Source organism: Rhodnius prolixus, unplaced genomic scaffold (genome assembly GCF_049639745.1).
Source record: "Rhodnius prolixus isolate KJV_2025 unplaced genomic scaffold, Rpr scaffold_10, whole genome shotgun sequence".
Taxonomy (NCBI): Eukaryota; Metazoa; Arthropoda; class Insecta; order Hemiptera; family Reduviidae; genus Rhodnius; species Rhodnius prolixus.
In genome coordinates this window covers 25,156,219-25,177,413 of record NW_027411615.1, presented here as the reverse complement: position 1 = coordinate 25,177,413, position 21,195 = coordinate 25,156,219, and the positions used below count along the sequence as shown (strand labels likewise).

At 31.7% G+C, this 21,195-nt stretch overlaps 1 protein-coding gene and 1 long non-coding RNA gene across 10 annotated transcripts in view; one reads left to right on the top strand and one right to left on the bottom strand.

Annotated features, from left to right (window-relative positions):
- Msp300 (Muscle-specific protein 300 kDa) overlaps window positions 1–21,195 on the top strand; it is a 242,910-nt gene that overhangs the window by 63,879 nt on the left and 157,836 nt on the right. The window lies entirely within an intron of this gene.
- Window positions 539–19,583, bottom strand: LOC141456872 (uncharacterized). Of its 3 annotated transcripts, none has more exons than XR_012460087.1 (4): window positions 19,195–19,583; window positions 5,464–5,709; window positions 3,943–4,041; window positions 539–792 (listed from the first exon to the last, which is right to left on the bottom strand). It is a non-coding gene; the product is annotated as an uncharacterized lncRNA (long non-coding RNA). The 3 variants fall into 3 exon arrangements; XR_012460088.1 differs by having other exon boundaries at window positions 540–792; window positions 3,943–4,002; XR_012460089.1 differs by lacking the exon at window positions 3,943–4,041 and having other exon boundaries at window positions 540–792.

Sequence of the window (21,195 nt, the reverse complement as noted above, 5' to 3'; positions counted from 1 at the left end):
TCCTCGAAAATATAGGTATTGATTTAAATTCTTTGTAATCACAATATGTAGCAAGCGGTACAAAATAATTGTGTCATTTATTGAACGCATGTAACTTTTGAATGAATGTATTTATGGGATGTCTTAATCATAAACGGTGGGACTATTAAAGCAATAGTCCTACAGAAACAATGGGCTGTTAGTTACATTAGATCTTAAGATTGATAATATGTTCAAATAATAATGTTCCTAAAGTATGATTAAAGCGTTTTAATTAATGTCACCCATTAAAATTAAAAAAAAAAAATCCCTTCTTTGCGCAAAGTTGTTAATCAAATAGTAGCAGCACAAAGTATTGTAATTGTTTAGCTATGGATCACGAAGAGAAAGATGTTTCAAACAGAGGCCAGAACTTCCCCACATCGTTAGTAAATTATTTTCAAACAAGATCGCATGCAGGCAAAGATATTTTGTTTGTTCAACATTACCTATTGTGTATGAACATTGTAGTGAATGATTAAACTACCTGTTGAATTCTAAAACGTGGATCCTTCTTTAATAACTATACTTTGCTTGTTTAACAACAAAAATCTTTACTAAATCTTAAAATTTTGAACATTTTATAAGTTATAAGTGACGTTTTATTAGTTCAAAGTTTTTACATAATTCCACAATGATATGGTGAAAGTGTTTCAACTTCATTTGAGCATCTTTGTCGTTCTTGGATATCTCTAGAAGTTTGTCAAGCTTTAAATACGATGACATAGACAATCTTTCCACGGCATTCCTTTCGTTTTTTTCTTATCTAAAACTCTGAAATGTTTATTAATATAGTTACTTAAGAAGTAAACTATTTGAATACTTTTACCGATATCAATCATCTGCAATTACTTTGAAAAGAAGATTAACTTAAGGAGATTATCTTGAATGTATACTTAAAGGTTCGCACGCATTGTCTGATTTGTGAAAGAAGAAATTCCGCAAGGAATGAACATTTTTAATAAATTGCTTTAACCAAAATGGTTCTGAGTTTTCTAATATCTTGTCACTGGTATCTTTTATCTAATCTGATAAGATGTCTAGACCTTAAGATCAGTGTCCGAAACTTCGTTTCACTCAGGATACCACAAAGGTTTTTCACGAATTTCATGGCTCACTAAAAATATATTTGTATATCTCAGATCTAAAATCCATATATTCAAATGATAATGTTTCCTAAGTATTATTAAAACATTTTAATTATCATTATTAAAATTCCAAAATTCAATCACAACCTGAAAAAGTGCTCCCTTCTTTGTGTCATATAGTTAATAAAATGTAGCAGCATTTGTATATTTTTAATCTATCCGTAAATTTGAAAGAAACGGGGCTAAAGTTTTTACTTTTGGTAATTTTGTCAGTAAAGCCCAAATTGTACAAATTGAGTGGCCACAGCTCTTTAAGGAAACTTTTTTAGCTTAAAAAAAAGTAGCTTTTACAATATTTCAACTCCAAAATCTTGTTTTGTACAATTGTTTGCCAATAGCGGAAGTTCCTTATAAAGGATTTCTTTTTGCATTACCGTTGTGTCTGCCATAGTGAACTTTTACTATAGATGTATATGTGTATTATAGATTTTTTTTTTGCATTTCCCTAATTTTACAACCTGTCAACTAAACAAGTTTACTTGTTTGAAAGAACAGTGTAACACGAAAATGTATAAAAGCCGAATTATATATTTCATAAGTCTCTACATATTCTTTTGCGATCACCCACTTTCTTATTTTTTGTTCAAAATAACTTCAATACAAATTATTGTTATATAGAACCGTTGTCATATTACGTGCTATTGCAATTGCAGTTTAAAGCGCAAAGATTGTAGAAAAGATTTTGTTTTTTTCTTTAGCAGATACATCGTAAATATAATTTATAGTTAAGTTGGTGTTATAAAAAAGAGACCCTGAGCCGCCTACATTCTACTATGGAGGTGGAGGAGCCTGACTTCACCTTTCTTGCCTGCGGGAGTCTTTTATCGTCTTATTTCTACTCCTTTCCTGTTCTGGTCCGACTAATGAAAGGTTGCAAACCTCTTTCTCAAATAGTTATTTTCTGCTTCTTCTTCTTTTTTTAGTAGACTAATACATAAAGTATAACTTCTTGTTTTTATTGGTGGCTATTATCAGTTTGCCAAGTATCGGCGCCTTAGTATTATACAGTGGCGAGCCAAGGTTTGGCAAATTGATCACTCCTTTCACAGCGCGATCTGTCCTCAATATAATTTAGGTTTCTTCTCCAATTTTACTTATCTATCTAATTGTATTTGTTTAAATTATTTTAATTTTTTACTATTGCAATTTTTCGGTTAGCCATGGAAAACTAGCTACAGTTTTTCAGGCAGAGCTAGCTGCAATTAGGTTCTGCGCTACCGAGATTAAGGTGCGAGGAATTATTAATTTTAAGGTCGTGATTTTCTCGGATAGTCAGGCTGCTCTTCGAGCTATCGGTTCATACCAGGTTAACTCAAGGCTGGTTTGGGACTGTCTGGGTGCCCTGAAGGAAATCAGTGACCAAAATAAGGTCTTTCTGGTTTGGGTACCTGGTCATTCAGGACATAAGGGAAACGGAGCGTCAGACTTATTGGCCCGGGAAGACTCTGTGCGGCCACTTCGTTGGCCCGGAGCCCTGTTTTGAGGTTTCGAAATGTGTTAAGACTGCGGCCATTAATTTGTGGGTGCAGAGTAGGTCTCAGAAGTGGTGGCTCGCTGACAGAGACAGGCGAAGGAGTTCGTTAGAGGCTATTCGCCAAGGCTGACTGCAGAATTCATCCGCCGTGGGGCTATAAGGATAATTGTAGGCTTACTAACTGGCCACTGCAGACTCAGAAAACACATGCATCGCTTGGCAGATGACAGCCTTTGTAGGTTCTGTCAGGAAGAGGAGGAAACGGCACTGCACGTGTTGTGTCAGTGTGAGGGGCTCGTGTGGCTAAGAATGTTACTTCTCGGGGAGGAAAAACCAAGGCCTGAGAGCTTTACCCAGGAGCCACTCTCCAGAATTAAGAGTCTGATTAAACGGACGGGTCTGGAGGGCGAGCTCTAAAGTCGGAGAGCCACAATAGATCCAAAGGGGTCGCAATGGCGTAGGCCTTGAGGCCGCCCTAATTTAATCTATTCTATTGCAATTTTAGATAAATTAACATCATTTTTTTTAAGAATGTGAGTGAAATATTTTCTACCATAAGCATCGCAAGCTTCCAAGCTACAGTGGGCAGCTAAACATTTTACTTTGCGGTTTATTATCACAATTTTTTCCAAATTGAAATCATTTAATACTTATGTTAATGTAAAAGAGTGTGATGCTGTTCATTAACTTCTATTGTAATTTTTCCCCACATGTGGTTTAGATTCAATGCGGATTGCATTGATGTTTAATTTATAATCAACCCGAAGGACACTGAATCAGCAAGTTTATTGGGAGTCGCAAACATTAATGAAGTCAAAATCTCTTCACTAAACTGGATTAATCTAGCTCTAATGATGGATCAAAGTTCGAAATCGGTCAGAGATTCAATAAACGTGCATGTTATGACGTATAAAATCAAAGTTATCACCTAGCAAGACGGATCTAACCACATTTTCTAAAAACCAGATGGACAAACTCCTAGTTTTTTTGTTTCGTTTTTGTAGCTTAAGTAAATCACCGCAAACCACAACTATTGAAAGCCAGGTGACCATTTGGAGGTCTACACTACGCATTTTATTCTTACTAATAAATCCATTTTATCCAATCAATGATACCTAACAATATTTTACTTTTTCTATTCCAGCAAACAAAATTTTACTTTCAGAAAAACTAATTGTTTATAGCTCCTATATTCTATATCATTTGCTTCGTTTATAATAATCTGATATGTAAATAGTCCCTTCGAGCCCTACGAGTCAGATTAGTATTTCTATTTCAACATTAAGTAGTGATATAACTTACTCAAACTGTTCTTTTCCTCATTTTCAAGAGCGTACATTTATGTCAGGCTTCTTTAATACACTGAAACCGTACAATAATTAACCTTGTGCATATTTCTTTCTAGAATAGAACAAAAATTTGTTCTGTTATAAAAAAAATTGCAAATATAACTAAATTTTCGCATGATTTGAGATGTTATTTGTACACTACTTACTTTTCTCATTTATTTTCTATCAATATTTTTAAGGTTTCATAGCTTAAAAAGGGTTTCATACCCTTCTATTGTCAGAATGTGCTACAATCATATGAATTCGCATTCCACAAAAAGTGGTAATCTCCAAGTTCCTTATTGGAAAGTAATGTTGCATTGATACCAGTGAAACGAAGTGCCAAGATATTTATCAAGGATGTATTAATAAAAGGTTTTATTAACATTCTGCAATAATTGCTTCTCGACTTTCCTTAATATCTAGCAATTCCACGTTTTATGATTGTTTATAGACCATTAAAAAAATAATCTTTAAGTTTTAATAATTAAACAGAAATAGAATGGAATTTTCTTTAATAAATATTTATTTATTAATCAACTCATTCTCAATGATTACATTTCCTGTTAAATCATTATTGATGTGGGTATTTAAGTAAACTTTACTACGTCACGTGTGACAATAGATCTTCCATTTTAATATGATAACGTTCCAAATAATTTGCTCCTCGTTTAAAACTGATTAAAATAGTATTTTTAAAGCATTTTCTAGCACACGTTACAGAAAATGGTAATGTTGTAGTTTACAGTTAGATTGGGTTTGTAGTTGTTTAGAAAGTTGAATACTGTTCAAGCGGTTTAGAATTTAGAATGTAAGTAAGTCATCAGTGCACCAACCGCGGTCAACAAAAATTAATAATCTATTAATCAAAGCTATTTATTATTTTTGTACTTTACTAGTAAGAAGAGTATTTCCAAAGATCCACAAATTCGATCTTTCACTGGAAATTCCATGTTTTAAGGAGGATGTTAAACCTTTAGAGTGCGAAAAAGATGTTTCATGAAACACAAAGCACTTCCATCTGAACAATTTACGGTTCAGCACGCATAACGTCAAGTGACGTTAAAAGCAACGATTTTTTTCGAAAATTGCTGGTAAACAACTTTAAAAGTTTCAACACTTACTGGGCGGCTTCTAATGTTGTGAGGGAAAAAACGTTTGTGCTAAAGTACCATTGGAAAAGCGAAAATGCCGTTGAATTGGAACGATGAGGCCATATTCACGTTAATTGGCTCAATTTACCACCGCATTTATATTTGATGAGCAAAATTTTATGGAGAAACATAATACATCAGAAGCGACGAAGATCAGCGCAAGAAGTAATTAGCTTATACTATTTTTGGACGGTCAGTTACCTTTACAAGAATCTACTCGTATATTTGAAGATTTTGGCGATGGAGCTTCAGAACATTACTATCTTGATGTAGGGGTCTATCCGATGAGAGAATCTAACCTAACAGATGTCAAGACGCTGGTTGTTGCGTAGCATACTCACCATGTTCACCAATATTTCACTCCTGTATTTCCTTATTGAGTTTTCTTAAGAATAGATTTCATTTTACAAAACCTGCCACCGTTGCATGAATTGAAAATAGCCATAAAGCAATAGCTGATATACTGAGTAAAATGTTCTTAAATGTTAGCAATACCAGAGTTTCAATATGCTGGCGCTGTTTGTTTCAGAATGGTCATCAATTTGAAAACATTCTTCCTTCAAACAATTATGTTGCAACCGTTACAGCTGAAACAAAAATAAAATTCAGCGTATTATCAGCTAAAATAAGTGTGGCAATATTTTTTCCTGACAACTATAATTTGAAAGGAAATCCATTTTTCAAGCAGTCAAACTAATAATACGGATTGATTCAATGAGTTATTCCCTCTTTTCATGAACTCGGTGATCTTCACTATGGAATGCAGTATATGCAAACTACTGAGCTGAGATAGTTATTATTTCATCCAAATGTTGATATTCTATTATAAAATATTTGGCAGAATATTATTATACAATGTATTTTAGGAATGTTTCTTATTTTAGCATAAAAAATAAAAATAAAATAGTTTGAATGATTTATAAATAAAGGTTATCGACGAATCACTTGCTTCGGTTAGGTAGCTCAAGGTTGGTCTGATAATATTGTCTGTTTATATTTTCCTTACGTTCAGAATTTACAGAATATATTCAATATTACTACGGAATATATTCCTTTTGGGGTCGCCAAAATCGCAAAAAAATAAATAAATTCTGATGTCTTGGTAATGATCCGCTTTAATTTCTTTAGATTAAGTGATAAGAAGTTACTAATTTTTAAAAAAGTTGATGTTAACATTTTCACTTCTTACTATTCCTTCAATACATGTTTTAGGATCTCGCCGGCAAGAAAATAATCTATTCAATTTCAGTTCTAAACGTAAGTTATTTTTCGGGAATAACTCTCAAATATAAAAAGATTTGGCATCAAACTTAACACTTGTCTTACTTATAGTTAAAGTATTCGCTTTAACCACTTGGAAGCATACAAGGTCAATAAAGCGCTTTTTACCTAAATGAATTTTTTTTTTTTTAGCAGCTTTTCCCTAGATCCCATAAAATCTGTACTCAATACTAAACAAAGCCTCAAAGCCAAGTGAAATGTTAACATGAGTATAGTAACTTGATGTTTAGTTCGGTGAAACCTAATAGAGGTTTTATCGTGAAAATTGCAAAATAATAAACTGTTAAAAAGTTTATTTTCGGACATCTGATGGTCTTTCCTCTTCGATCTCAAAATTTTGGCAACACATTTATTGTACATCATGATCCTAGGGTACGTTTTAGATAAAACTAATATTCTGAAATGAGGAAAATCCAACTTTACTGCTCATCTAGAACCTTCTACTATTAATTTTTTTCCCACAAAATCTGCTGGAAATTTAAAATCTTTCAGTCGCAAAAAAAAGTAAAAATTCTTACCAAAGTTTCCAAAAATAATATGGCATTCCTCAATTATTCGGTTCAATTTAATATATTTCCCAGTACCATAACAGATTCCAGACTCTACTAAAAGTTAGATTAGACTGTAATAAAGGAAATTTTGTCTGCTGGAGACAGGTCGCACAAGAAGAGAGACTAGAAATATTGAGGAGGTCAGTGACCTGGTCCATCGGTGCAGACTGGATGTTGCAATCCCCCTATTAATACCTACTATTGAAACTAAATCCTGGTTATGCTCTAGACTACAATCTTGATAATAAACTGGAATTTAAATTTACCGCTTCTACTTCTTCTGAGTTCTCAGTGCAAGCTTCTCCGCGAAACAGATTAATTCATTAGTGTTCTAAAATATCTACTCTCTTTTTACATTAAAGTCACTTAGTTTAATGAGCAGTAATTTCAAAATTTATTTCAATTTTTCCGTTATTGTTCTTTTTTAATCGCATTTCCATTTACAAATACCAGTTAGAGGCACATCAAATGTCATTGTCTCATTCTCTTCACTAATGGTCTGCAGTGAGCCATTTAATCTGCTTAGGTCGTAATTCCAATTATTGTACTTTCAAAAAGCAACTATTTCTTCCGCATGAGAAAATTTGTTGTAAAGTAAGACAAACCCTCGCTTAAGTTAAAACCAAACATGTGTTTGGTCATGAACAGACAAAATCGTTTCCAACAAATATAAAATAAATCATAAGCTGTTTACAAAATGTGGCACCTCCAGTTTGTAAGTGGACTTTTAAGTTCACGTTTAAAATTACTACACTAAACCTGTCATGTTTTGGGTGTTACTCGTTGTTTAAAATTAAGTTTGAATGGAAATAAATAATATTTTAGATATTTTAAATTAAGTTTTATTGTTACTAAGTTATTGTTTTCATTTGGCTCTAATAAAATATTGAAATCACTGCAATATTTTGCGCTTCAAACAACTTCTCTTTGATTATCCTTTCAAACAAACTTACCTTGAAAACAAAATATTCTCTTTTTTTTATTATATGTTATAAAATTTTCGTTTGAATAGCTTTTTATTTTAGCGTTCGAAAATATATATCATTAAATACATGACACTTAAAATGCAGCATTAACTCATAGTTTTATTTTACATATGTACTTTTTTCTTTATTCTGTCATACAAAGTGAATGTTTTAAAGTATTGTAAATGCTTGGTTATTTAATGGTTTGAATAAAATCAGGATTCTGGATTGATTCAAGTACCGATGCATCTTTTTAAATAATAATTTGTTCATTAGCCATCAGTTATACTTATTTCTTTTTCGATTAATCATTACATGATTGAAACATTGGAGGATTGTTCTTTCGGACAACTGGCCACTACGATTAATTAAAAATAGGTTTTATTCAAATCATTAGGTGATATCAATAAAAAATACATACATAGTTGTATATTTTCTTTCTCCTTTTCCTTCTCTCAATGCTCGCATACAACTATTTCATTAAAGGAGAAATTCGACCAAAATCTTACTGTCGGAATTTCTAGTTATTTAAGAAACCCTTAAGTGCGATTTGCTAGTTTTATGTAATTTATTGATAATATTTCAAAATAATCTTAATTCATATCTATTGGTTAGATTTATAAAACAAATATTTTAAGAGCAGCAATAAATTTCAAGGATAAAATAAACTGCTAATTTTTTTAGTTACTCATGTAAACTGATAACGAGACTTAATGCCTTTCTTTCCTTAATTTAGCTCCAAGAAATCCTTCTTTTTCCTACAAACTTAATGGGCTATTGTTCTCTATCTTCTCACAACACAAACGTCAAACAAAAAGATTAATCAAATAGATTTTAGTTTGTGCTCTAAACAGAATCTGCGATAAAAATGTACTCATTTTGCCAATTTATCTTTCTAAAATTAAAAAGAAAAAAGAAAAAAAAATCAGTGCTCAATTTTGTTTTTATTTGTCACCACCATAAAAATATTTTATTACTTCTCTTAAGATAAAACCAATCTATCTTCAAGTTTTATTTAATCTTTTCGATATTATTAATTCAATAAATGTGATGTCATTTTTTATTTTATTCAACAATCTTGAGTTCAATCAAGTATTTTATATATTACTTTCAATTTTTTTCTTTGTATTCATTATTCTTATTATTTGTTAATTTTCCTTCTAAGGCTTTCTGCAAGATTTTTTCAAAAAAAGTCTATTGTTATGAACTCCATGACTGGTAGAAATTTTTCTTTCTCTTAAATATTAGTAGAAGAAAGTTTTGAGATCGTGGCAAATTTTCTAAATTGTTTTTCCCAGGAAGTATCTCAAAAGTTCGAACTTGAATTGTTTAGGTTAAGACTCAAATTTTAGTCAAAATCCACTTAAAAGGAAAATTGACTGCATTTTTTTTTTTCTTTTGTCAAACTAATTATATCGTGTAACAAATTAATTTTTCTGCGACTGAGTCGTTAACCCCAAATTACAACAGATTAACGCATCACCTGGTCTATGCTGACGATGTGTTGATCATAGCGCGGACTAAAGCCGGCCCTAGGAGGAGCTTTTCAAGAACTGGAAGAAGCTTGTAAGAAATACGATCTGGAAATCAACGAAGTAAAGACCAAATACATGTGATCCTCGAGAGCCCAGTCGCGTGGAGAAGGTCAGATCCAAAGGTGCAGTGGTTTTAAATATCTAGGGTCACTTGTAAACAAACAATAATGACATGACCGCAGAAATAAAGAGCGAGAATAGCGGCAGGAAACAGAAGCCTCTTTGCTGTTCAAAAGGTTTTCAGGTTTAAGGATTTGACCCGCAAGGCTAAGATAATAGCCAATAAAACCATAATCAGACTCATCTTCACATATGCCGGCGAAACCTGGGTGCTCAGCCAAGAAAGCGAAAAATTCTCGCGGTTTGGGAAAGAAAAATATTGAGAAAGATATTTGGCCCCAAATGTTTGAAGAATTAGACATAATCGCTCACATAAAGTAGGGGTGATTGAGATGGTTGGTACACATAGAGAAGATGCCTGCGAGAAGGGTGCCCCGAAAACTGTTAAAAGAAAACCCAAGAGGCAGAAGAATTCGTGGGAGCCCTCGGCTTGGATGGCTGGATGATGTGGAAGAAGACCTTCGTCGGGTTGGAGTAAGAAGATGGCGCATTAAGGCCGCAGACACGTGACGGATGGGGAAAACTTGTAGAGGAGGTCCAGGTCCTACTTTAAGGACTGTTGAACCAAATAGTAAGTATTTATATAGTGAAGTTTCCAACGATTTTCTTAAGCAAACTGATCACATTAAGGCTTACTAATGTTGTTTTCCAATTTTCCCCGATGAGAATTTATTTTTTAAAGCTTCCCTGGGAACTGCAATTACCTGTCGTGCAGTTTCCCGAGGCTAATTAACGACGCCCAGTTATTTTCATCAATAAAAATTCCAAGTACACCTGTGCACACAAACAGAAATCTACACACCTATACATATCCCAAAATTTATACAATTAACGTGTAGAATTTATTTGCATCTATCGCATTGAAGGTAAATCTATTAAAATATTGAATTCCATTTTACTAGAGCATAAAACTGCGTGGAAACTAACTTGTTTATTTAGATATACTTTGAACAAATGTTCTTGCATACCTTAAATTAATGTTAATATTAATGGAGTTGAAGTACTTTACAAAATGTCTTTTAACCTTAGAAAAAAAAAATTAAACTATTCCAAAGAATCATTTCATTATCTTCGTTAATAAATAATTTCCTGTAATGCACTAGATGCCAGTAAATGCGTCCATGCAAGAGGAATGAAATGGAGTTAGACAATACTCACCACAGAATTGAAGCAACATTTTAACATCAAATAATTAGCTCATGATGGAGCAGGCGATTCTATTTTTTAAATATTTATTATCCAATAGAAATAAATAAAATAAAAATATTACTCATAACTAATATCACAAAGAATAAATCTTATCTGCTTTTTCTGCAAACCAACTGTTAAATTAATCCTGATCATATCAAACACAAAAGGAGGCCGAATTTTAATCAATATAAATTGATATGTTGATATCTAAAATTTGGAGATAATCCATATATTTTATAAATTATTATTTTCATCTCAAATCACTAGTTACACACTTAATGAGAGAATTATCTATTGGTTGGGGAAACATGTAATGCCCTATCTCTAGTCTTTACCAACTTCACAGATGGAGCACTGAAAGTCAAACTGCAAGTTGTTCGCAAATATCTTTTCGGCTATCTTCCTGATAAATCCCTTAAAGTAAAAGGAAAGGCCAGTAGAAAAGTATTATTTTGGTTGATATGAAAGAGTTCCGGACAATTAGGACTTCTCTACAGTCAAACTAATTCACTAGTGCCGTTTTGAAGAGGTAGATTATTTTAAACTTAGAATTCTAGGTTAGCGAGGAATCGGTCAAATAAAAAACTCGTCTTCTTGCCAACGTTTCGACAAATATATTGTCCTCTTCAGGGCGTGGCTATGCGGGTTGGTTGAGTTACAGGATAAGTTACAGTGGACAATATATTTGTCGAAACGTTGGCAAGAAGACGAGTTTGTTTTTTATTTGACCGATTTCTCGCTAACCTAGAATTCTAAGTTTAACAATTTACGGTCACGAAACCTATATATTCGTAGATTATTTTATTTATTTGGAAAAACAATAGTAATAAACAATAATAAAGTAAGAATGATGTTCCTAAACATGTTACTTTTATCTTGAAGAGGACTATTGATCAACTTGTATTCCATGTTGAAGAAGAAGCTGATTTAGAGAGGTCATTCATTAATAAAATAGATCTTATATTCCTTGACACTTTCTCTTGATAAGAGTGGTGATGAATATCAGCACCGATTTTACTTTATGAGTAAATTTCGTTATGAATTTCTAATGTTCTTGAGATGCTAATTCACAGATGTAATTTACTATTTCTTTGAAACATTTTCGTGCAAAAAAGATTTTGGGATAACTAGGGAATGTGCACATTTGGTTTCTTTGGAAGTATCACAACAAGGGAGGCACTCAAAACCTTCCAAACATGGACCTAATTACAAGTCATAGCTAGTAATTGTAATTTCAATCCCAACACCTACATTTAATTGGAAATTTTGACATGGAGTTTGAGTTTAGATTTAAGAATATTTGTTAATTTGAATTGCCATTGAGGGAGTCGAGTGTGTGTTCTCTGTTCTTGTTACCACCAAGTTCTTTTACACTACGATAGCGAACAGTCTAGACGTTTCACCTCAAATTAACTAAATTATATACTTTTCTTTTCTAAATGTATTTGTTTGATACTAAAAATAGCAATCATTTTATTATTTTTTTCTAAAAAGAAAATAAATCAATAAATATTGTTTTATTATTATAAACAAACAAAAAAATCGTAAAACTGTTATCGACAGTTTATTTATTCAATTCAAAAAATGGCATCCTATATTTAGCTGTAACTGTAAGCAATTACAGTTTATATTTCTTCAATTCTTGAAAAGAATATTAAAAATAGTGATTAATGACATCATGCTTCAACAAAAGTTCGGAGGTCCTCTAAAAAAAGAAAAGTCAGTAACTTTTCTTGAAATGTTTTTTATTAGATTAAATACTTTTGTACGTTCAATTTGTAAATGGTAATTTTGTTCAAAATGTGCAACGCATGAAATTATCACCGAGTTACCAAGTTTTATTAGAAGAATTAAGTTTAACCTAAAGAGAAATAAAGTTGATTAATCTATTGGCTGCACACCAAGTATACTCGTATACAACCCAATAACCTTTATTTATCTAACTCGGCAACTTGCCGAAACTTTTGTGCATATTTTAATATTAATTTTCCTCTCAATTTTGCAAATTAAAGATTTAAATATATCATACAGTTTCTAAAATATATTTGAAAACTATTATAACGCATTTACCGAATAAAATTTAATTGCGTACAGGAGATGATACGACATCCTAATAGATTATTAATAATAGTGATCCTCGCAAGTTTGACTTTCAACTAAAAATAAAGTAATGCTAAAGAGAAGATAGATTATTGCCAGTTTTAGTCATAATTTTTTGTTTTGTTTCTGATTTAATGCCAAGCTTTTGACCTAGGGACTAGTTCCGGGTTTTGGAACTAGAAGAATGGTATGGACACTTTAAGAAAATGTGGAAGTAGTTGAGAGGTGGAAAAGGATACGGACTGTAAAGAAAATGTAAAGAGTACATGGTGAACAGAACTACAAGCAGGATGGGGAGGAGAATATTTACATGTAGAAAGGAAGGAAGATATATTTACAAGTAGTAGGGAGTGAAACTGAGTGCAGGGAATAATTGGAGAAGATCTCTGGACAGTAATTAAAGAAGGAGGAAATGGATTAAATAAGATATTCTGACAATAGATCATTTCTTGCCCAAGAATCTTCCATTAACATTGCTGGTGCTCAATGAAGAAGAACACTGTGCTAAGAATACATTAGTAACAATTTCACGTTAAGAACCTTTTTTTTTGAGAAAGAATTAATTCAGCGGCAGCGCGTTGCTTTGGTCTAAAATTCTAAGATTGTGGAGCTACCGTATTCGCAGGCGGATAATGTAATCAGAAAGGAGCGAATACTGTTCTGGGACTCTTGGTACTCTGTGAAGTTTCTAGTTCAAAATTGTTATAAAAATTTACTGTAAAATAAACTTTGGGAATTAATAGATAAACAAAAATGAGAACTCGTTTTATGTCTTTTCATTTTCTTTTTAAAATGTTAAAATTAACATTTCGCAATTCTTATATAGCAAGATAATATTAAAAACGCTTATATCTATATATTAATTTTAGATGTCAAATTATTAGCCAACGCGTGAAAAATTATTACTGAAGTATAATGTTCCTGCTAAACGAACAAAAATATTTATGTGTATTTCATTGGTCTGTAGACCTATATTTTACACATTCAGTTTGGTTGAACTTTTCTGCTGTTAATTAGCATTATTTATAAACATTACTGAAGCCATATTTATGAACTTCACTTTTAAATGTAAATTTAGTTGTTTGACTTTTAGACTTTTTAGTGTAATTATAAAAAATTTATATTAAAAAAAGGTATATTTGGAAAACGGCCTCGAGTATGAACATATGATGTACAATTTGTGCACACATAGAAAAAAAAATAGATAAGTTGAACGCCCCGCACAAGGTCGTAAATATAAAAATTAGGTCATTGGTGCTACCTCGACATGTTGCACATCTGTCAGCTTAAAACTGTTCATCGATTTTCCTACTGAATGTTTTAGAGCTTTTTATTTTATTCTTTCTATTTTAAAAACAAAAAAAAATCAAAATTCACAAAGTATTTAATCTTTTACTAGATTAAAATTAATTTTTACAAGAGTTTGTGCCACTTTTTTTTATTTCCAATTAGACCTATCTCTTAGTCACTGACAAGTTCCATTTAATTGGAGTATTCCTCAATTCTAGGACTACTAATCAATTAACCTCTCTATTTAAGATGCTCATCTTATTGTATTAACAGAATGTGACTCTAACATCCTCCAAAAAAGAAATGAAAACATTAATAGGAAACTTCGATTTATATCTAAAAAAATCTCTTGAGGTTGGTAATTAAAGCAACAATTCTGCTTTTTAAGTGTCTACATATTTTCCTTATGAGTTATGCGATGGTCTACTTAGTATTATGATAAGTGTTATGAATGTAAGTGTTATATCTTTGAAGATAAATTTTAAGGACTGGGTTGTTGCTAATTTTACAGCGCCTCACCCGCTCTGAGGTTAATCTGCCTCCATTTGGCCATTGCGACCAAAAAATTGAGCGACTGAAAGAATCCACTACAACGATCCCATTTCCTAAAGTGGTTCGGGCGCCCATATTGCTGGTGGAACATTTCATTTGTTTTCTGTAACCTTTTGTAACCAATAATAGCAAAAAATTTATTACTTAGAGAACTTGAATACAGATATTCTAGTTAAGATGAACTATCTGCATATAATAGAACAGTTTCTATATATTTGGTATAATAGTTAAGGCCAAAGATATATTTGCAAAGCGCCTTGAGGGCCGGCCGAGTCTGATGTGTGGGTGTTAACTCCCCACCTGTCTATCTCCACTAAACAGCTGCTTTCTTTCTGAATTTACATCTTTACTATTCTTATACTATATATTTTTTAGATTTATATTTGTAAAATATCTATTCTTTAATAATTTTACATGTTATTCAATTTTTTTAATTAGCTGAACGAAACTTGAAAATTCCCTTCTTCTCTTTTCAATTTATTTTTTCCTCAGATTTCTCTTTCAGCTGACATTGATCTAAATATTAACGGAAAACGTTGGCTGCAGGCGGCACCCAAAAATGGCAGACAAAATCATCACTCTGTGCAGCTGTTACACATATAATTAGCATGTCAATCCCAAGCAAAACATTGTGGAAAATTTTGTGTAAATTGTTAAAAAAAAATCAATGTCTGGATTTAACATCAATTGCCCCGTTTTTGAAGTGCTTGGTTCATAATTTGTGTTTACAGGAACAGTTCTAAGACTCGGACGTAAAAACATCTGCTTTGTTCTTAAGAGTTTTTATAAAATATTTTTTTCTTTGAATACTCGGAACACAAAATTTGACTCGATGGTTTTAAACCAAATATGATTATAAAAATGAGGTATATTACTTTTCTAATGTATGAAAAACTCCCAAAAAAAAGATGTTTATCTGGAAATTTATTATTTACTTATTCATTTCCATCGCTCTTGCAACAGACTACTGAGGTCATTAACGTCTCTAGCATTTACTAGGACTTCATTTCCACATCTACTTCTTTTTACCATTCATTTTTTTCTTTTACCTACCTTTTAAAGTCATGCCTGTTATTTTTATCTTCATTAGCTGGCCACTTTAAGTCCTTTCTCAACTCTTTAAAGCCATTTTCTCTTTAGTCATTAATCAATTGATCAGTTAGGGCATGCTCCATTAATCAAATCTCATTCAAGGTAGTAGACAACTGACTGATTTAAGTTCTTGCAGGAATACTAGTTACCTTTTAGTTTGTGACAGAGAAGCTGTTTTAAAACTAACTTTTTCTATTTTAGTGATATCGTAAATCTCCTAATCTGCAAATCCTTTTAAAGAACCTTTCAACCAGGTTTTTTTTGGAAGAATATTAGAACGTAATTGTATTACTTTGTACTATTAGGATTTTTACTGTACAAAATAAGAACCTCAAGTCAAATAAGTTTTATAATAGCCCTTCGAAACTTTCGTATGAAACTTCCATGATTTTAAAAAAAGTTTTCAAATTAGATACTAGTTAATCTTATGTCCTTATTTATATAAAACAGATAATTTGTTGGAATATTCCTTAATTATGTTCCTGTAAGTGTAAACTAATAATATCCTCAGTTTAAGCAAGGAAGGTTAACAAAAAAAGTGTTAGTGTTTAAAATTTGCTTTGAATTGAGATCCATCAATGTACAATTTAAAAAAACATGTCATTCACAAACTGTCCAATCTTGTTTACAAAGCTACATTGGCCAATTTATAACTGTAACATGAAATTTGCCCTGAATACAAAATTGAAATCAATCAATCAGAACTTGAATGAAACGTTATATTATTTTTTCCTACTTTTACTAAATTATCTGTTGAGGATGAATGGCGAAGGAGATCTACAATTACATCATTGATTGGCAGGTGACATTAAATTGTATTCTTTAAACAACACGCAACACTCATTCGGTTGTATAGTTTTGTTTTAGGTTTCAAAATTATTATTGTTATTATTGCTTTATTTTATTTAATTTGTAATCTTCTCTTCAATTTTTATATTCTTGTAATGTATATGTATACCACGTCCAAGGAAATGTTATGTGATATCTAAATTTTGCAAATTACAGCTTGTTACCTAGATTAGAACGCCCACATTACCTTTTTAAGATCAAACTCCGTGCAATATGTTACGTCAGATTGCTTTTTACCCCTGCGAAGAATTCAAGTGCATACTAAATCATCCGGAAATTGATCTAATAAATCGTAAAAAGGAAGTTGAATGAATTAAAATCTTAAGAACGGTTTTTTGTCTGAGGCATCTGCAACCCAATAGTTTTTTCTATTTATTTTCTACCTAAGTAAAAGGTAAATGAGGATTTTTAGATTTACCATAATTATTCCCCAAAAATGTACTATGTGGAAAATTATCTTTGTGTTTTCACAAAATACCTCAAAAATGAACAATCGCAGGAAACTGAAATTTAAATTTGGTCCCGCTAGATGACCCCGATACGCTAAAAATCGCTAACCACCTTATGTACCACTTTACGAATGGATTTTTTCCCACTATTTTAAGATTCCCTTGGAAATGGCATCCAATAATTCTTTTAAACACAGTACGTGTCTTGTTTGTTGGAAGATCCTAGGTAATTACTCTAACAATATCTTTAAACATTGTATGCACATTTGTCGTTGGAAGGGACTTCGAGGAGAGGTGGATGTTATCAAGGATTCCCTTTTATGCATTAAAGGGGAACGTTAAATTTGTTGCAGAAAGTCCGAGTTACCTGAAGGGAATACCACTTTGCTATTAAAGTTTTTCATTTTTCGGAGATTTTATTTCAAAAATGCATCCTATTTTTTCTTTAAAATCATTGTACATAATTACTTATATGTAGACCAATAATTTTATTTGATTATTATTTCTATTTAGATACGTTTGTTGAGCGTTCTTAGCCGTTATCTTTAGAGTATAGCTGTAGTGTTTAGTTTTACTGTCTGGTTAATATTAATAAAAATAAAATGTGTTTTAAAAATATGGAGTTCGGAAAAATGTGTAATTACGTAACCTCGAGAATCGATAAGAGGGAGTCATTAGAGGTTTTTTAATTGTAAAATCACTTCGTTTTGTTGAATTGTTTATTTTATTTATAAGTGTAACCTAGGCGCATCAGCATCAACAGCGGAATCTTTATAATACTTGTTACTCGTAGCAACGTCCATCATATGCTAGCGAATTGAAGAGGCTTCAGTGTGAAGAAACTGAATCAAAAGGTGGACTAGAACCTAGTCCAGGACGTCGCTTTCAGCTATGTTCTAGTAATATTAAAATTTAGAAAAAGAAAAAGGAGAAAAGCTTATTCTAGTTAAATTATAGAACAAAAGTTGTTTCTCTAAAGGAAATATTTGGATAAAACCTCCAGCAATATGTGCATCCAATCGGGAAGGCTGCGGCTTGTTATGCGTGAAAAAGGCGCTATATCTTCTTTCTTGGTATTGATCGAAATAGCAGACCGTCTGGCGGTAACCATTCTCTTGGTAATGGAACGTTATGTAATGGCTTTTTAATCATTTAAGCGACTTTAAAGAATATTTAATCGGATGTATATAAAAGCAAAAGCTTAGTCTCACATACCACTTAGAAATTTCATTACAAATCTATAAAATAGTTTGGGTCAAACTAGTCAAGAAAATAAGCTATAAAATATCAAAATTCGCAATCTAAACTGTAGTGGTAAGTGTACTAAAAGGGTTAGAACCCAGTAAGATGTTCCTTCGTGACCTACATTCGGTTGGCCATTTTCTTAAGTATGCAATACACTTGAGGGTTAAGAACTATTGACTTGGAAACTCCTTGCATCATTTATCAATAACTTGGATGAAAACTTGAGAGAAGGTTATTTTATTTATTTCAGAAGAAGAATATTCTAGTACTCGTTATGCCGTAGAATTATTTGTATAAGACAAGCGCCAACAGTTAGGAACATTCACAAAGTTTAGAATATTTCGTTTGTTTGAATAACATTATTAATGATGTGTCATCGTTGGTTTTTGAAGCGTTTACTTCATTCACTTACAGTTTTTTTACATCAGTCGCAATTATGTGAATCTTGCTGAAAAACATCAACTTTTTTTTCCACCGACAAACATAGATCCATATGATCAACTTGTAAGGAAGATACTGGTGCAAAATACTCGTTTGACCTGTACTTTTTTGAATTTATAAACAACATTTAAAGATAAGACCAATTTAAATACCCGTTAAAATCCCGCCACCCACAAAATATGCGCCATTAAAGAAAGAGGTACTAACTGATCTAGTGGTCAAGAGCGTAGCTTTGCTAGTGGGAGATCCTCAGCTCGAATCCCGCGTATGACTACTTTTCATTTGTTATAAAAAACTGTTTATAGTAAAGTATGAACTTCCGCTTCCGTCCACTACACCTAATTGGTAATTTACTTTTTAGAACCTATTTACTAATATAATTACTTAATTTTGAAGTCGTTATATACTTACACCAGATCATCTGTGTTGGCTTTAAAGGTTGCTTGTTTTGGCGTTGGTCAGACAAAGTCTTTTAAAAGATCTTTTTTTTTATTGTTGGTCAATTTTTCGGCTACTGATGGAGGCTCTTAATCTTCTTTCAGGAGCTTCTTTAGTATCACGAGGCAAAATAATTTGAAGGAATTGATTCGTTACTTAATTTGCTATATACGACTTCATAATCACTTATGTACCACTGAAGCGAATAAGTTTAACATAATGAAATCTACATTAAAATAAAAGAGCGAATTGTTGCAACACTATTTGTATTGAAGATAACAATAGACAGCATTAAAAAATAACTCTATGTCAAGTCAAAACGTTGTCTGATTTTCTAAAAATAGAACTCGGTGAGGATGACATCATTGTTTCTCCCAGTATGCGACTAGCTCCACGACATAGCAGCGTTGTCTTGAGTAGATTAGTCCAAGTTTCCCAATAGTGTTAGTAATTAATGCCCAATTCATTGCCGCTCTCTTCTGGCCCAAGGTTGCCATCTAATAAACATTCATTTACATTTTAAGATTTATGATTGTAGAAGCTAAAATGCCATTATTTATCTACCTCAATAATAACCGCTATAAATATTTAATTTCACCCACGTGATGACTAAAATGTAGTAACTTAAGTCTATAAGTCTAACCACTTTCTTTGGATACCAAATTCAAAATAATAAAATCAAATCATGGCAATCGCACATTTATAGACTTTCATAAGTATCTAAGATAATATTATCTTTTAAGAATGAAATATAAATGGTCTAAAATTATAATACTACAAATTCTCCATCGTGAATTGATAGCCGCACCAGAAATCACCTTGTAGACCATGTGAACGAACTACTTTTCGGAAATACTAAAAACTGATGTTGGAAATCACTTCTATTTCTGTAGACTCTCCAATTAAATTGTTAACACTTACGGACATTTAATAATGAAGAAATAAGTTAGGATGCAAGATAGAATCAATTTGTTTTTGTACCAATAATTGTACCTAAAATTTGAATGGTTCTTGCGTTTTGTTGTTTAAAAGATACATATTATTTTCTATGACAATGTAACGCCCTATGTGTCTATGTTTCTAGATTACCAAAAGCTACCTCTTTCATTAATCTTTATCATCAGTAATTACTACTCAAGAAATTACTACCATTTTTCTTTTTAACTTTCTCTACTTCATACTGTAGTAATCCTTCTAAACTGTTATGCAGTAATATTCAGTGAGAAATTTATCAGAATTAATAATTTAAATAAGATTCCATATTTTTAGTAACTCAGTTAAACAGAAAACAGTTTTAATAATGATATTATTACGTAAACTGAATATAACCAGATATCTAGTTTCTTTTTCATAGTAACTTTCTTGTTTCTATGTTTCTCTAAACCGAACAAATTTCCATTTTTATTTTCCTCTTAAGTTTAATGTGTTTATTTATTATAGTGTTGTAAACACGTCTAAAGTATTTAAAAAGTCAAGTTCGTTTTTGCGAGAGCCATTCCCTAAAAACGAAGAATTATTTTTGTTGTTATTATTAGAAAATTGATTCATATTTGAAGCATCAAAAGACTTAAAGATAATCGAATGAGAGATTAATTTTTACTGCCTTAGTGGCAGCAGAAAATTATATAAGGCTTTTAACAGACAATATAAAAATTCAGTTCAAGGATTTTTATTAATAACAGATCAGATTTAATATATACTTGTATATATTATATACCTGTCATTTTTATGATTGGTAATATTATTTTTTTTATTTACACATAAATGTAACAAAGGAATGGTTTTAGAATTATTTCTACACAAATTTCCATTATAATGCAATAAAATCAATTTAGAGGCCAGGGCATTTCCGCGAGCTACAAACGGTGTACTCAACCAGCATCATCAAATAGGGAAGCTGCAATTAGTAAATGTCAAAAGCAAGAAGTATGATCAGCGACTAACTAACTGATAGTTATTAAATGGCGCTCTTTA